A 17,231-nucleotide genomic window follows, 5' to 3' on the forward strand; every position below is an offset into this window, starting at 1 on the left:
AGCCAGCAGGAGTGATGGATAAAACCTGGAGGGGAAACTGCCAACAGGGCTCACCTTAAAAGGTTGGTGCTTCAGAGTAGTTTGTGCTTCATGGGAACTTGCAGGCTCTTGGGATTTGCCCCTGCTCCATCTCGCCCATCAAAGTCACCTATTAAAAAAGAGCAAAACTGTTCCTCACCAAGGGGTACACTTGGAGGAAAAGGAGGGTGGGAGGAGAAGAGAGAAATACCTTGTGAGATGAAAGTCAGCAAAAGCTCATTTAAGAGAGGCAAATTGCCACCCTGTCACTGAAATGATGCTCCAGGAAAGGTGCTAAAGCCCTTTCCACAGAGAGCTTTTCCCTGGGCAGATCTCAGTGGAACACCTCTCATCCTTCTTCTCTCCATTAGCATCTGATCAGGCTGCATCCGTCAATGCTCTCTTCTCTGTACCCTCTCCCTCCTCATTCACACTTGGTGGTATCTCTGAGGAGGAAACATCAAGGTGACATTCATACGTTGATTGATGTCATTCACAGTGTGCCAGGCTGTGGATGGAGGAACACATCATCACGGGGAACGACATACTGGGTTCTGCTTAAAGCCCTGCAATTCCTGCCCTGGCCCCCTGTAGCCATCACACCTAAACCCTGGAGCTCACCCACCCCGTCAGCAGCACTGGATCACAGTTAAAACAACTTCAATCAGAGCGCATGGCTGTCCACAGGGATCAGCAATAGACACCTACAGGTGTACGAATCTGTAGTATGTGTTCCTGTTGGTTTCTCTGCCTCCCACCAGATGAAGTATGTCCATCAGAGCATTTTACACTTGCTTCAACAAAAAAGCTGAAAAGTCACCTGCGTATTTAGACCAGTATAAATCTGGCACACTATTGCCTCTTCCTAACAGCAATCTCATCCAGTGCCAGCATTCTTCTTAGCATCTCTGACATTTCAAAATTATATTTAGAGACCTGGATGGGAACTTAATTTTCAAGTTTTCTACTGAACACTGTTATATAAATATTCTGCACCACCTGCCTATGGGCCTATCGGTGCATAGCAAGCATGTGCCATTGCCTTTAATTAAACAGGCAGAGGAAGCCCAAGGAAGGAGCACTAAATAGTAGTCTAACCATCTTAAAAGTCGGCACTTGTCTCCCTATTAATTCTCACCCTGATCTTTTGCATAGTGCTATCACCAGGCTAATTAATCACAGGTGCAAGCTCAAGCATTAATTGCAACAATGAATCATTTTTTTTGTCTGTGCATGACCATTTCTAGCCTATAAGAATGCAGCTACTCCCGTTACTTTTATAATTATTATAAATATAAAGCCAGCAACATGCATTACATTTTGTAGGCATTAAAAAAGACATGGTATTTGGCCCAAAGCATTAACAATCTGGTGCATATTCAGGAGAGTGATGAATGCATCTCACTGACAGTCTGAAAATGTATTTCCTGAATCATTTTAATTCAGGAAACTTTATGAAGGTGTTAGGTAAAGCACAGGTTTAGGAATCCAGTGTCTGCAGCTCTCCTGGTCAACGTGCTTCGGCAGGTCTTGGCCACTCATGGCTTGTCAGGACTTCCAAGGTGTATGGCAGTCTCCAGTTCATGCTGCCCAGCCTGTAAAAATCTTCCCCACTGGAAAATTATACAAGATAGGATGACTCTCAAGTGCAGATGGCTGGGGGAAAAAGCTCTATAACCTCTGTGTCTCCAGGCTCAGACTCAGCTTGAGCAGGATCGACTGGAAGTCTTGATGTCTGGATGAAAGGAAGGGATGCTGTGAACCTTCAACAGCGAGGCACATGCTGGAGACTCCCGGTGCAGCTGGAGCTGTCAGGCGGACACTCTTGGGTCTGACCCCAGTGAAGAGGCTGTGGGCTCCAGGGGCTCACAGGACAGACAGTCACTCTTCAAGACATGGGTCCTGCCTCACCAGGGCAGGCAGAGGCGCAGCGGAGGCAGCACGGGGGAGCCAACGCTGCTGTAGCCTTGGCTGAAGAGAATTCGGAGCCATCCACGCTGGTGCTGGGTGAGCCAATACCTCCTCCTGGCACGGGCACAGGGATAGAAACACATCTCAATGTACTGCAAAAGGGGTAAGAAAAACTTCTGACAGTGCTGTTCTGAGAGATTAGATTATAAATCTATTAAATGACTAACGTGCATTATGCGTCCTTCCCAGGCCAAACCACCTGCATATACAATGTGTGGCTATGATGTGGGGTTGACAGGTTCAGGCAAATGGTTCAGGACTAATTTTCAGTGTCAGACTGGCAGAACGCACTCCAGGCAGAGGCTTTTGACGCTGAGGAAGACAAAGCCAAAGCTACAAAAACAGAGCTTTTTAGGGAGAAAACAAAAGCTAAAATTTGAACACCTATAAAAACACAGTTTGTCATCCAAACTACAGTAAATATTTCCTTTCTTTGCTAGCACAGAAGCTGGGGAAAAGAAGAAGTGGCTGAAGGAGAGCTCAAGGTGAGTACCCGTTATTTACTGCTGCTGATGAATAAGCAAACCCCCACATTATGTTTTCCTACAGGACAGCAAAAGCTCTGGCCTGCTTAACAGTCTGGTTAGTAATTTTTTCCCCTCCTGGGGTGTGTTTTACATGCTGTTCCAGTGAAACACAGTACCACTATTAATTGTTCGCAAACACATAAAACACATGGTATTCTCCTTCGCCACCTCTGCAGTTCCAGCAGATCAAATGGAGGAGAGCTGGAAAAGTCACCTACCAAGATAAAGGTTGGGAGAATAATGCAAAAAAGATCCGAAAGGATTTGTGGTGGTTTGGTTTTTTTTTTCTTTTAAATATAATATACTTCTCTCTGACTGTTTAAAAGCATAGGCTTGTTTGAACTTCCTAGGGAAGTCAGGAGCCTTGAAGAAAAATTGGCAGGCTCTGATCTGGCTGCTTTTCCTTATTATGAGAAAATACACTCTCATCTCCTTGTCTAAGGGTATGAATTCTTCATCTCATATTGTGTTTGCACAGAAGCGTGAAATGTATCCTGAACATTGGTCTTGGTCCACACTTCACAATGTGAGAACAACGAGGGCAGTGAGACATGCAATGAGACCGGGGATGCCACAAAAGTGGGGGAGCGGGTGGCCGCTTCTGTTCCAAGGCCTGGACTCTGGCGCTGCATTCACCATATCCATGGTATGTAAAAGGAAAACCCGAGGCACGTATTTCCTCTGAGATGCTCGGGGGCTCTGGTTTGTGAGCTGTTGTCCCTGTGGGAAGCTCCCGCCTCCCCTTCCGTAAATGTTCCCCCTGCTGCCGCTGAATCACCAAATAATCTGGAGACCCGTGGGAAGGGAATTAAATGGTGGTTATCACGCTGCCGTGTTCTGCTCACTTTATTTGTTTTAAATGACCATGAAAGCAAAGGGGGGAAAAAGAAAACACACAAGTGGAAATTTAATTGAGCTGCTGAAATGTCTTTAAAGGAGCATTATGGGCTGGATTATGATGCTTCAGCTCCCACTGGTGGCATTTGGTCACATGAGTGGGCATCTGATTAGGCAGAGGACAACTAAAGATACCCAGGTCTGGGGACTTGACAGGGTGTCTGAGAAGACTGCATGCTCCGAAAATGGCCAGGATGGGACCACGCTGCAGGCACCTGATATTGTTGAGGGCTACAAGGGTTTGTGTCCTTGTTTCATGACACGGTTTCCTACTCCAAGGAGAATAGCCAAGGCCAGGAGGGCAGTTGGCCCAGCTGGGCTCTGGCACCAGGAAGAAAAAGCTGTACCTGGCTAGTTTCTCCCCCAGAAACTCCAATTCTGGGCACTAGGAAAGGGGAACCCACTCTGCTTTCTTCATGGGCACTGAAGTGCAAAGGCCCCTCAGGCACTAGGTGACAAAAACAGCTGAAGAAACAAAGGGGCCTTGGTTAGATGCTGTCTCAGGGTAGAAGTGTGGAAGAGCCTGTAGAGGGGCCGCAGAGCCTGAGGAGGATGTGTGGGCAGAAGAGCACGTGGCAGAGCTGGGCAGCAGCTGGACTGGGAGAGGAGAGCAACCGGAGGGACAAGAGTGCCACAGGAACAGGAGGGAACTTCCCATGGAGGTCATCAGCAAAAAAAGACCAAAATGTGGGGAGAAGACTCTAGCAGAGAAGAGGGAGGAACTGCCCTGACCAACTGGCTGGAGCTTGAATCTAGGAGATAGGGAGCAAAGAAAACCCAAGATGTGGAAAGGCAGGTACCACAATTCAGCACAAACAAGCCACCCACACCTGAGGGAGAAGTCAGGGCAGGACTGTGTGGGAAAAGGGGGCTCAAGAGATCTGCTGTGGGAGCCCAGGGATCTGACGGGGAACCTGCTGGACCTGCTGGAGCAGCTGCACAAGGGCTAATCTCCGAATAGAAGAGAACTTGCCTCTGGCTTGTAACACCTGAATTTTATTCTGAGTCCAATATGCACCGAAGTAAATAAAAATGTGTTCCTCTCTATTCAATCTTCTGCTAGATCTTAAAATCCTCTAACCTGCAGGAAACTCTATCAAAAACCCTTCAGGAAGGGTCCCTGCATTTTTATGCATAGGTTATGAGTCCTGCAGAAATCCAAACAAAGGCATATGGGAGGAGGGAGAGCTGAGAGAGCTGAGCTTCTCTGCCCTGCTGTATGCATCCCTCTTACACTGGCCAGGCACTGCACATGGTCCACAGCTCCTTTCTGATCCATTTGTCAAATCTCTTCCCCATGCAGTGGCCTACCCCAGCCCTGGGAAAGGATGCAGTTCCTCACTATCAGTTCTATGGATCCAGGAGCAGTTTTCAGGATGCCCTGTCTCCCGCTCAGCTCCCCCTGCCCCTATCCTCCATGCCCTAGATGTTTTCTCAGGTGCCTTCCAACAACAGGAGCTCCCATGACCCCGCTCCTCTGAAATGCAGGCAGGTAGCAAGGGTGAGGTGGAGGTACACATCCTACTTTGGCTGGGAAGATAAAAGGGCAGTCAGGGATGGGAGGGGGGACGGAGACCTTCCTCAGCACCTCCTGCTCCACTGGGTCTCACTAGGTCAGCACTTTCTGGGAATTGCTGTATTGCCAGATGTTGATTGGGCATCTGACAGGAGATGAATAAAGTCAATAAAGTTCTTATTTCTGGCTATAAAAAATAATAATGAAAAGCAGACAGAGATGGGGGATAGGCTGCCCAAAGCTTTCGCAGGTTGCACTTTGCTGAATGTAGAAGGAGCTACCTTCAGTTGCCTTCCCTTCTTATTTTCTCCTGCCTGTATGCCATGAGCAATAGGCCTGAAATTAAGCAGTCGGATGATATCTGTGTACAGTCAGAAGCATTCCTCAATTCCTGTCAAAGGGACTCTTTTATTTATTTTGCATGATTTTTTCCCGCTGGCAGTGCCAGAGCTCCCCAGCCATAACCCTCGTTCAGAGTCTGTTGCACTGAGCTAACCCCACCGTGAGTTCAGGACTCAAGACCCAGGGGTCTGCAAACCAGAGCAGCTCAAATGTCTCCATGAAGGCCAAGTCACCTTCTTTTAATAACGACTATTCTGCCTCTAGCTCTGCAAGGGACAGCTCCTGTTACAATGTCAGAGGCTCCCCTGCTTCCTCGTACCTCTCTCCCCAGAGGTACAAACATGCCCGTGCTTTCAGGTCCTGTGCAGCTAAAGACCAAGTTCTGAATATCAACAATTTCCTTTGTGCTCTGCTGTACCAGCCTGGGGATATTTGGCTGGGGTGCTCTGAGCAGTTCTGAGATTTTGAGATGCATTTCTGTAAAGAGATTTGCTACACAGCTGCTGTCAGAAAAGCTGCCTTTGTCCCTACCTGCAACAGTGACACTTCTCTTAGGAAGCTCTGCAAAAGGTGCAGATCCTACCATGCCAACAGCTCTCAAAGTCAGGTGATAGCTGCTCTGAGTCAAGATTTAGAGGGTGAAGGGGATATTTATAAACAATTTCCTGGGTTTGTAATCCTCATAATCTGGGATCTAAATGAGCTCCTGGGTTGCATCCATTAGAGGTCCTGAACAACCCACAAAACTTGAGGGAGGGCAAAGGTATCTCTCTGCCACATTGGTGCCTTCCCCGTTCACAGCTATTACAGAGTCTGAAACTCCCTTAATTTCAGAGACAGCCTGAGCACTGCAGAACAGGTCTGGCACTGCTGTGCTGGGAACGCTGGCACCTACCTGTGGACACGTCGACTGGCTCTGGATAAGCTTGCAGATCCAGCTCACTCCATGGCAATCAGAGCAGCCCTGTTCACCACTCAGATACAGGCTGGTAACTGAAAAGAAACATTCAAAATGTGTCTTAACACTGGTGTAACGAGGTGGGCACCACCACAAGGAGAGTGTCCAGCATGGCTGTCACTTCCTCTCCACATGATGGCATGAAGCAAAGTTGCATTATTGTGGTGAGCTTCAACCCAGAAGCTAGCTTCTAGACATCTCATAAAGCCAGGAACAAAAGTTCTTCCGAAACAATAATGCCTTCAGCCCAGAAACTGCTGAAATCTGCATGGGAAAACCTTCTGCTGGACCTCTGAAGGCCAAAGAAGAGTTAATTGCTGATCTAAAAACCGGCAAGTTGCCTAGGTACCTCAGGGCACGATCTGGTTACACTTGTGCAAACAATCTGGCACCAGGCAGTGACGAACACACCTATGCATTTAACATTTCTATTTTCCTAAGCCTTAACCTCAGTTGTCGGCATAATGGACTGGGAATATACATTTAAGGTGGAAAGCATTTCTGGAAACTGGCTATTCTTCAAAGGCATATTTACTGGAAGTTCCAATAGCCGTGATTCAATAAACATACAGCAATATTACACTGGGTAAAAATATCTGCAATAAAAGAAGAGTGAAACTCCCATTACCGTTTTATTCAATATTTTTATCAGTGATCTAAATGACACTATAAAAATCCTTGTTGTGGCAAAGTTTGCAGATGCCAACAAGATTGGTGGTGGGGAAACAACAAGCAGGACTGGACTATCAATATACAGCGATCTGAAATAACTGAGAGTTGGCCACACTCCAGTGAAACATGATTTAAAAAGTCAAATGCAAGATAAGACATCTGAAACCAGAAATGCAAGTTACACTTACAGGACGCTGCCTCAGAAAGGAGTTGCTTTGAAAAGGACTTACACAACATCACAGATATCGGCTGTAGCCCTAGTTGCAGTGCAAGCTGCCATAAAGAGACTCCTCTGATCCCTCAGTGTTTAGAAAGGACAATTGGAGACCCCAGCAGGAAGCGTTCCTTCTCATACGCAGCTCCAGTGACAATCTGCTGAAAAGCCATGTCCAGGCTATGTTCCTTCCTTCATGGAGAAAGAGAAAATACAGAAGTGATTCAGGCAAAGCCAAAAAATGACCCTGGAGCCGGGAAACAGAAGCTGTCCAGACTGCTTCTGAAGGAGCCCAAGCCTGTTGGCTTATCAAAGACGTGACTGAGACAGGATCTGATTACTGCCACATGCACTTACATGGGGGAAGGCAATTGTGAGAAAGGACTTTTGGGTACAATGCCTCTTCCAAGAAAACTGCAAAAGCTAGCAAGTAGAAATTTAACCTTGAAATAAAACATAACAGAAACAGCAGTGAAGGCCGTTCAGTACTGGAAAAGCTTGCCAGAGTACTAGGTGAAATTATGAGATTAGCTGTTTTTCAGAAGGCGCTCTTTAATTTACCTTCTGGGAGAAATTATATAGGTGGTTAGATTAAACATGGCTGTCATAATCCCTACATTACTAGACTGGAGTCTAGTTCTTGCACAAACTGTTCGGAGCAGGCATTTCTTTGTATTTGTAGGTATGGAGGAAGCACTGTGGAAAGGCTCGGGCAGCCTGAAAGACTTTTCCTAGCTGCCTCGAACTCTACATTATGCTTGGGGGGATACTTCCACTGCTTAAGCTTTACATACTGTAAGGTATATGACTGTCTCTTCCCAAATTAAGCAAACACAGATTCCCTCCTGCTGAGCTGCAAATCTCAGTATCAGTTTCTCCAGTCCTCACCAAATCCTCACCAGTCTGGCTCTGGAGAAAATGCATAAAGAAACCCTGTCTGCTCCTAGTTACAGCTGGGGAGCTGTACAGATATCAGTGAGGTTTCAGGGTGTAACAGAGCAGAAACCAGCTCAGCATGCTCATCTTCTCAAGCTAAGTCTGTCCTTCTGTTTCAATAGATTAGCTCTACGCCTGCATTTCCCCTTGCATAGTGATGCCAGCCTGGCCACAGCAACAGTGAGCAGCGAACAGCGGGAGGCCCTGCTTCATCCAACAGCAACTCCCAGATCTCTAACAGTGGCAGCTTTTGTTCTCCTGGTTCCTGTCTGATCTCTCCAGCCCCGTCTTACAGCACTCTACATTCCTCCTTCAGGGCCCCCTCCTAAAGTAACTCCATAAAATAGTATGCTACTTTTCTATTTCAAATCCCGACCCGGCATCTGAGCAAAAATAAAAAGTGATCAATCATCACACTGACGCAGAAGGGTCTTTTTTCCATCTCCCCCTTCATTTTGCAAGCTGAACTGTCAGAATTGAAAATTAATCTTCTGTTTGAATATGCAGGGAACATGTAGAGTTGGGCAGTGTGATACAAGGAGTGTATTTGCTAGATAAAAAAATGAATGCATTGCAGAGAATAAACTGATAAAGCTAATCTTACCTGTACATCTTCCTGCCAAACTGAGGTGGGAAATGCATGTCACAGCTAGTGGGTGAACTACACTTCTCACCACTCTCATTTGATGCTGTGCCCCACACAGCACACCATCTCTTGGCTCCCAAATCCAAAGTCATCAGTGGGAACCAGGCAATCTTTCCATTTGTAGACTGGATCTTGGGTGGAGTACCAGATGCAAGTTTCCTTGGCAGATCCGAAGTCTGTCCAGATAGTGCCATACCTTCCCTCAGAGGCAACAGCAATGCGAATCACGAAACAAGCAACTTCCTGACTGCAAAGTATTGCTTCCCTGAAACAAAACCATTTCAGAGTGAACTTGTTATAAAAACAATAAAACAGGCTGTGCATGTTCAGACTAACTTTCATTAGCTATTTTCGGGAATAAGAGCCTGGTTTGACCAGCTTCTACAGCTGTATCGGTGTTTGTTTTATTTTGGAGCAGGACAGCCCTTTTGAGGTGACTTTCCTGACCTTCCCCACTTACTGCATTTAGGTCAATGCTGCAAAATTGGATTCCTTTCAGACAAAACTAAATGACAAGATGAGCTCCAGAGACCCACCCAACATGTCCGAGCTGCTATTGAATGTTCCAAGCCACAGGGCCAGATCTGGCCTATCCTAACTAAATCCCCCAAAATGCATATAGTGGACCAGCACCAAATGTTTCACTCCCCAGATCTGCTCCTACCATACCTTGCTGCTTGCTAATGCAGGCGTAACTGCTAAGAAGCCTCTCTCTGCATCTGCTTATCTCCCTGCAAGACCTCCTGATGCTTCCTGGAAAGCCCTTTGCGGTACACAGCCCCTTTGCAAGCATTAGCTAAAATCTTCCCCCATTTCACTCTGTTCTGGTTTAGCTAAACAAGATTTCCTCTAGCAGGAGACGGAAGGTGGTATGCTTGGAGCTAGCAGCTTACCCTGTTGTCTTGTGAGTGTAGCCTTCAGAGGTCTTTTCCCTGGAAGCCTCCCTATACCCTAGGGCTTCTCTAACTCACTGGCAGGCTCTGAATGAAAAAGAAGCCAGGGCTGAGGTTCAGGTAGGGAACCATGTGTTCTCATGCTGAAGGCACTGAAGGAAACAGAAGGTCAGGTGAATTCCCACAAAGAATTTACCAGGATCATTAAGGATTAATAATTATTTTTGCATCTGATAAGTTATTGTAGCATTAATTTCCTGCAACAGTTTTTTATTAGCTGTTGTATGTACGACCAAATTCTTTGCAAGATCACCTCTGGTACCTTACCTGACATGCTCAGATGACAGCTTGTGTAAGACACGTTCATTCACTAGTTATTTTCCAATTAGCGTGTAGCTGTGGTGTGATGAGTAATCTTGTACGGAGAGAGAGAATCTTAATTTGCCTGCCCTTAAAGCAGGCTGCTGTGATTTCTACTGAGTGTCAAACAATGCATATCCTAACCAACCAAAATAAAAGGTAACTGGCTAGTGTCAAGTCTAATTTCACTAAACGGTATCATTAAATTCTCCCGTACAGTTGATTTTGAACTGGCAGTAAGAATGAGTTATACCTACTACACAGGGATTTCATATTTCTTCTTCAGTTATCTTTGATTTATTTATTTATTTATTTAAACAGATTTATTTTGTGGTTTACATTTTAATATTTTTGCCCTTCTGTTAATGATAAAAGATGTTTGAAGATTTGCAGTTCAGCTTCTCAGTGGCAGAGAAATCAGGAACATGGCATCTGGGTATACTGTCAGTGTAACTGGCCACCTTTAAACAGCTACACTAATTCTGAAATACAGGTGTTTGCTACCCCAGAAGATTGCTCCCATTGCAGAAATCTCAATCCAAAAGCATCACTCTTCTCCCAGAAATGAATGCTGTCTCAGAAGCTGATTTAAATCATAGACCAAAATAGAGGAAAAACCATTCTCCTGTTGTTTTCACTCTTCCCCTACTCTGAGTCTCATGTGACAAATCAGCCACTAGTTATAGTACATCTTCCAAAGGCTGAACATTTTTTTCGCAGAGTGGCAGAAAGAGGAGCGTGTGTAACACTGTCACTGGAGTAGCACAGTCATCACATCACTCTTAAAAATTGGTAGAAAAGCTGCCGGGAAGCATCAAGTGTTGCCTGCTGGACAGCTCAGCTGTCACACTCCATAGGAGCAGGCTGAAGCCAAGGAAGTCCCTTTCTTGCCTGGACTGGCAAGATGTTGCCCAGACATTGTATAATGAAGAGCGCCTAAAACCAGAAACCCAGATGAATGTCAAGTTCAGTAGCTCAGATGATAGGTATGGTAAGAGTAATATTTACACAGCTAAACGTGGCTGGGATATGGCTACACTTCAACATTGCTGTGTGCTATACTAGGATAGGAGCTAGAAGTGTAGCTTCTGCTCCCAGTTAACTCTTTAGTGTGTGGACACATGAGAACAAGAATGTTTTGTTCCTATCCAGTTCCCCCTCCTTCCACTGCAGGCAGTCAGGAACAGGTAAGTCCTTACTCAGGGACATAAATACAAGCTCTCTCGGACATAATTGCTACATCAGCTACACACAGAATATATACTTTATATACTATAATAAAACACGGCCAAATAGAATATATAATATTTTATATACTACAATAAAACATGACCACCCCCAGTACTTTCTATCAAACACTGCTGTGCAAATGTTTATGGTGAGAGGGTATTAAGGACTCAAAAAATTAAAAAATGAAGGAAAAATATCTCTCTGTCCTCTGCTGGTGATTCCTCACACCCCCATACCTCCACCACACCTTATGATATAAACCACTCCATCTCCACTGAAAAGACTCCAGTTTGTACCTCCAGTTCTCTGTTAAAGGTGCTGTAACTGCCACGGAGCATCTTGGTCCAGTCAAGATCATATTGCAGTTTTGAGTCTCCTTACATAATTTAGCAAGATTATATTGCCGAAAAGCAATTGCTCTGCAAAGAAAGACCAGTAAGTCTTGCCTGATCCCTTTAGCTTTCCATCATCTGCAAATTTAATGATCCTACATGCTGCAGTGTTGTGTAAATCTTTAATAAAAATATTCAAGAGCCCCAGCAGAGGATCAGCTCCTCAGTCACCTCCTCATTGACACTCACCCTTAGCTTCAAGCCATGACTCTGTCTTCTTGCCAGTATTTCACCCTTTTCAAGAATAGATTATTTTAACCTACATTTAGGGAGTTTGTACTATAATCCATCACACAAAATTTTCTTAAAACCTTCTGGACAACCAGATAAATTTATGCTATCTAGACTGATAGTTTTTTCATTAGCATAAGTGATCAAATTAGTCTGACATGATTTACCTGCAATATATCCATGCTGACTCACTCCTATTACAGTAAATTTATTCCTTCTAAAAAAACAGTTGCAAACTAACTGTAAATGAAGATTTCACAAGAACAATGTTCATCTTGAATCTTTGCCTCCTGTTATTATTTCTGTTGTGATGGAGCATACACATTTTTGCGTCATTTTGGGAATGGGCCAGACTAAGAGAGAGCCAGAGGGTACAGGTACAAGTGGAGGTACAAAAGAATTATCTCTCTAGAGAGGGCTACTACAGTCAAGGACACTTGACTCCTTTCACAGAGAGACACAGCACAACGAATTAAGGCTGGCATGAGACACTCAAAATAGGATTTCATGTGATCAGATTTTCTATGGACCCTGACGAAGCACGGTAAGAGAGAGTGTGGAGCAGGAACAACAGTAAGGTCTACCTTAGTAGCTTCCAACCACAGACAGCATCACCACCTTCTCCATCTAATAAAGCTACTAAAAAACCACAAAACAAACCTAAAAAAAGCTATTGCATGGCCAAACTATCCTCACTGCAGGAAGAATTTCCTGACATGTAACCTAAATCTTTCTCACCACAATTCAAATCCGTTATTTCTTGTCCTATCCCTAACCTGACAGGACAGTCAGATCCAATGAATCTGTTTTTGGAGACCAGGCAGAAAGACCTGTTGTTCTTCCCTCAGGGCAACTGAGAATTTTCTCTCAAACCTAAACCTCCATTTCCCTTGCTCCACTGTCTGGTTGGGGACTGTAGACTAGACGGGCATTACAATAATGTTGAGGGTTCTTTCTCCGCTGAAACAGGGCTTTGCGGGAATTTGCTAGCTTGGGTTTTTGGTAGGAAAGATTTCCTTGCAAGAACTGAGCTGAAGTCCAGAGAACTAAAGTCCACTGATACATTCAGTTAAAATATGCTTTCTCTTCTTTTTCTTGACCACCCTGCTGCAGCCCATGGCTGTCAGCTACCTGCCTTCTCCAGGTACCTCTCTCCCAAGCTAAACAGAAGCTCGGGAGGCCTCCTCAATTATTCTCGGTACAAAAAATTGCTTCTCACAGTTTCTTTACCCACCATGAGGGCTGGTAGATAATAATGTCCTTCCATATAGGGTTTGCCCACATCTGAATGCAGTTGTCAAACCTCAAGGAGCAGCCAAAGCCCGCAAGGATTGCTGCTGACACAGTGCACAGGCACTGCACTGGGGGCCTGGGGTACAATTCCAGCTCTGCTACTGTCCTCTTGTGCCACGTTTAGGCATGTCACCTTCCTCTCACAGCCAGCTTCCCCTCCCACCTCGAATCTGACTTGTATGTTTAAATCCTGAACTCTTCAGAGAAGAGACCAACTCATGTATTTCCCAGGGTCCACTGTGCAAAGATATCTAAATCTGCTTCCCAACTCTTCTTGTTAAAGGAGAGAACTTTCTTTCATTTTGCTGTTGGCTAAACATTCAGTAGAGATTTTTCACATGGGATTTAAAGACTGCAGAGATGACTTGGGAACTTACCACATAATGCCTGTAAGTTAAATTTTGTCTAGGGAAGCGTTCTTGTATAGAAGGATGCTTACGAAAGTCCACTCCGCAGGCAGGCTATTGGGTAATCTGTCTGTTACCAACTGAATTATTAAATTACATTTTTAATTTTGACTGTTCTTCAACACAGTGAAGCTACATGCAATATCCTGCTGAGGGCAAAGTGAGTCAAGTAGTTATTAAATGGTCACAGTTAAAAGGTAGAACAAAGGTCCAGTCATTAAAGCATGCACGGAAAACCAAGCTTTTTCCACTACACAGTAATCCTCTGTAAGGCTTCCCTACTGGTTGGCATGGTACAATAATATAGCCAGAGATGATATTTTTTTTCCTCCTACATATACTCTCATTTAGTTTCTCAGGGAAAAAACTTTTCAAGTTCTTACGGGTTTGCCTATTGTGTTTAAAAAAAAATAAAGTTAACCGTGACAGTCACCGAGGCATTTCAAGCCTGCTATGTTGGATCAGTTAATCAAGGAGATAAGATGTGCCCTTGGGGAAGAACAGGTACCAGTGAGGCTTCATCCCTAACCAGCCGGTGGCCTCAATTCAGCAAAATTCTCAAGTGTGTGACTAAAGCTGAAGCACATACTTAAGCGTCATTGACTTCAAAAGGTTTTAAGAACATATTTAAAATTAAGCAGAGGCTTTGATAACTTGGGACCTCAGTCAAATCTAAGAACCTCTAGGAAATCAGGAGATATTGCCTATGTTCAAGCACAGGATACACATGCCACTCCATCTAAGCCCCTAAATTAGCAAATAGTCTGTAGACTACCAGGAAATCTTAGTCTCTTCTCGATCAGCACCATCAAAGTCATGACAGTGCTTCAGAAAATGTTCCCCTTTAATTATATGTGATCGTTGAAGCTAACCACGTACTGTATAATTAGTAAGAAAAATTAATTATTTAAGTAACTTGCATTTAACAAATAGTACTGCCATTCTGATTGCAAATCAGTATTCAGTCACCATAAAAAGACCTTCTCCTTATGCAGGAAAACAGATTTTCCTGCTTCTAAGATCTTGCAGATTTGAGAATTTTTCCAGGGTTTTCAAACATAAAGTCCTACATCCTTATATAGATTTGAGGGTCAGTAGCGACAAGGTAGCTTATCAGGCAGGCTGATCTCTGGAGCAGGTTTCTAGCTGGATTAAGCACAGCTATGCACTGCTGAGAATGGAGGAAAACAAACAAGAAAATAATGGGGAAAATGATAGCCTTTCTCTCATTTGACAGAGATCTTGCTTTTCACTCTTTTTTTCCTTGTACATTTTCATAGTTTTGTAGACAGGTAATTACATGTCTGTTGTAAAGACCAACCCTCATAGCTCATGCTTCAGAGCTGACAGAATATAGTTGCAATTTTATCACAGTAATCACAGATTCAGTAGAAATGCAGCTGGGATGCAGCTGGGGTGGAGGTGGAAGAAGAGCTCACTTGACCACCTAATCGAGGTTTTCAAACGGGAGACCTGGAATCAGGCATCAAGTTACTGCTCTTCCTTTAGCTCCATCTTCTAAGCATGGGAGAGACCCGAAGCAATGAAGAGCTGGCTAAGTTCTCACAACACCAGACAGGATTGCAAGACCATCCCAGCTCACTCTCAGGAGCAGGTTAGCACACCTGAGCAGAACTGCACCCAAGCCAGTCAATCTGCTCTCTCAGAAAGGCTAATTAAGTGGGGTGAACCTAGACAGTCCTAAACCTGAGCCAGTTTTCTACGAGCCAACTCAGCATCTCAGCCCTGCAGTTCCTGGCACTTTCATTCTGGCAGTAGCAATGGCAGAGCCAGGTCAGTCTGCCTGTCCTCCCCGTCCAGACATGCCCTTCATTTCCCAGAGAGCCCCACAGGTACATTCGCTTGGACTGGAAAACTTAAACCAGCTAATGGCTGGTAGCCATGTGGGCTAGTGAGCACATGTCATTTGTGGAGGACAGGAGCAAGAAACATCTCTCTGAATTTACGGCATCATAGCCCAATCTTGCAGCTTCCTCTGAAGCATGGAGTGGACTCCTCTGGGGAGAAGAGGAGAGGATGCTGGTGTAGGAGGACTACACTGACATTTTCATAAGGATGTTGGCCCAGAGGCTCTGCTCCATTGTCATTAGCTGGTCTGGGGAGGTCAGGCCGAGAGCTACCAAAGGTTGCCAAGATCAGGTGTAAATGAACAAATGAGACAAAGAGAGAAATAAGCAGAAGTGAACAAACAGTTGGTTTAACAGCAGCTTCCATGCACCTGGCACTGGATCTTGTCAAAACATCTTTATCTCATCACTGGCACTGCTCGGCAAGAGCGTCATGCCATCCATGGGCCTGTAGGGCAAATAAACCTTTTTGCAAGATGTGAAGAAAAAGGAAAGAGTGAAAACAGCTTTGCTGGTTTTCTAGTGACAGAATGGCCAGTAGAGAAAACTGATATTCCCTGTACAGAACCCAGTGCTAAAGACTGGATAGGAAATGAGTACTGAAATTACCATCAAACATTTTCCTGTCTAACATACACTTGTTCTTGAGGTCTTCAGTCATTATTATTTCTACAGGATTGTGCCTGGAAGCACCTCTTTCTGACACATACACTCACAGAACAAACCAGACACGTATCCAAAACTGCTCCTAAGATGCTTCAGCACTGGAGACTCTCCCTCTCCAGCCCCGGAAATCTGCTCACACCGTTACTATTAACACTTTCCCAGCATCTATGTTGAACATTCCTTGTTGTACGTTAAGTCCATTCTTGCCCTTCCACTACCTTGTGGATGTGAATAGCAGATGCGTCCCTCCCTGTTTCACCAGATGTCCTCTAAGCTGTCTCTTGCCCAGACACTGCCACTTCCTTCAGTCCACTCCCCGGGCCAGCATTCTCTAGATTTATGATCACTCCGGTCTGCTGCTCATCTCTCTTTGGTATGTGCACCTCCTGTCTTCCCACTGAGGTTTTGCCCACACTGAATAAGCAGGGACTGTTTTACATATCTCGCAGGTGCAACTTCTATTTCATAGAGGGTATAAGACATGAAAAAATCTGGTCAATCAGAGATGTGGGAAAAAGACACAAGAGCCCTGTTTCTGCTCTAACCACGAGCCTATACCCACTTGAAGAGTGACAGTCTAAAATACACTTTGGGTGAGAAGATAAAATCAGGAACACCACAACTAAATTGGGATGTCTGGTCACTTTAGCCATATCACAACTGTGCTCTGCTGGTGCTATTGAACTCTCTTAAGCTGCCCTTTAGCAGCATGTCCCTTTCTAAAGCTGCCAGCGCCTTTGTTCTTCTCAAGAATAGCTGCCCGCTCTTGTACACAGAGGCAGGGTAAGGTTGGACACTGCATGTTGCATTGTACTGTCAGGCTAAATAGAAGCTGATGGGATAATAATTAATTACAGTCTCCCTGTAATAAAAGACAAGACAAAGCAAGAGATATAAATAAAATCATCAAAGGAACTCACAGAATAGGAGCTGTGTCTGCATTTTGTGGGCAATTTACAAGCCAAAGGAAGGTTGGAAACCCAAGGACTGAAAAGCAATAAAAGTCTATGGAGCCCTCACAAAACCGTGACAGTGTCTCACTGATCTGTCTTGTTACCAGGCAGAGGTATAAATTCCCTCAACACCTTTGTTGTTTAAGGAGCTGGAAAGGGAAGGGAAAAAAAGGCTTGAGGTGGGAGTGACCCCCAGCTCACTCAGACCCGAACAGCAGGGAGGTGCCCTCGGAGAGAATAG

The 17,231-nt window shown here is 44.8% G+C and overlaps 1 long non-coding RNA gene across 1 annotated transcript in view; it reads right to left on the reverse strand.

Moving 5' to 3' along the window:
* Nucleotides 1-6,175: 6,175 nt before the first annotated feature.
* Nucleotides 6,176-17,231, reverse strand: part of LOC140656188 (uncharacterized) — a 40,119-nt gene continuing 29,063 nt past the window's right edge. The window contains exons 4-7 of the long non-coding RNA XR_012044003.1: nt 9,591-9,742; nt 8,656-8,962; nt 7,132-7,307; nt 6,176-6,264 (exon numbers count right to left, since the gene is read on the reverse strand). This is a non-coding gene — a long non-coding RNA (uncharacterized lncRNA). The remainder of the gene's footprint in view (nt 6,265-7,131; nt 7,308-8,655; nt 8,963-9,590; nt 9,743-17,231) is intronic.

The sequence above is a fragment of the Ciconia boyciana genome, chromosome 8 (assembly GCF_034638445.1).
Source record: "Ciconia boyciana chromosome 8, ASM3463844v1, whole genome shotgun sequence".
Classification (NCBI taxonomy): Eukaryota; Metazoa; Chordata; class Aves; order Ciconiiformes; family Ciconiidae; genus Ciconia; species Ciconia boyciana.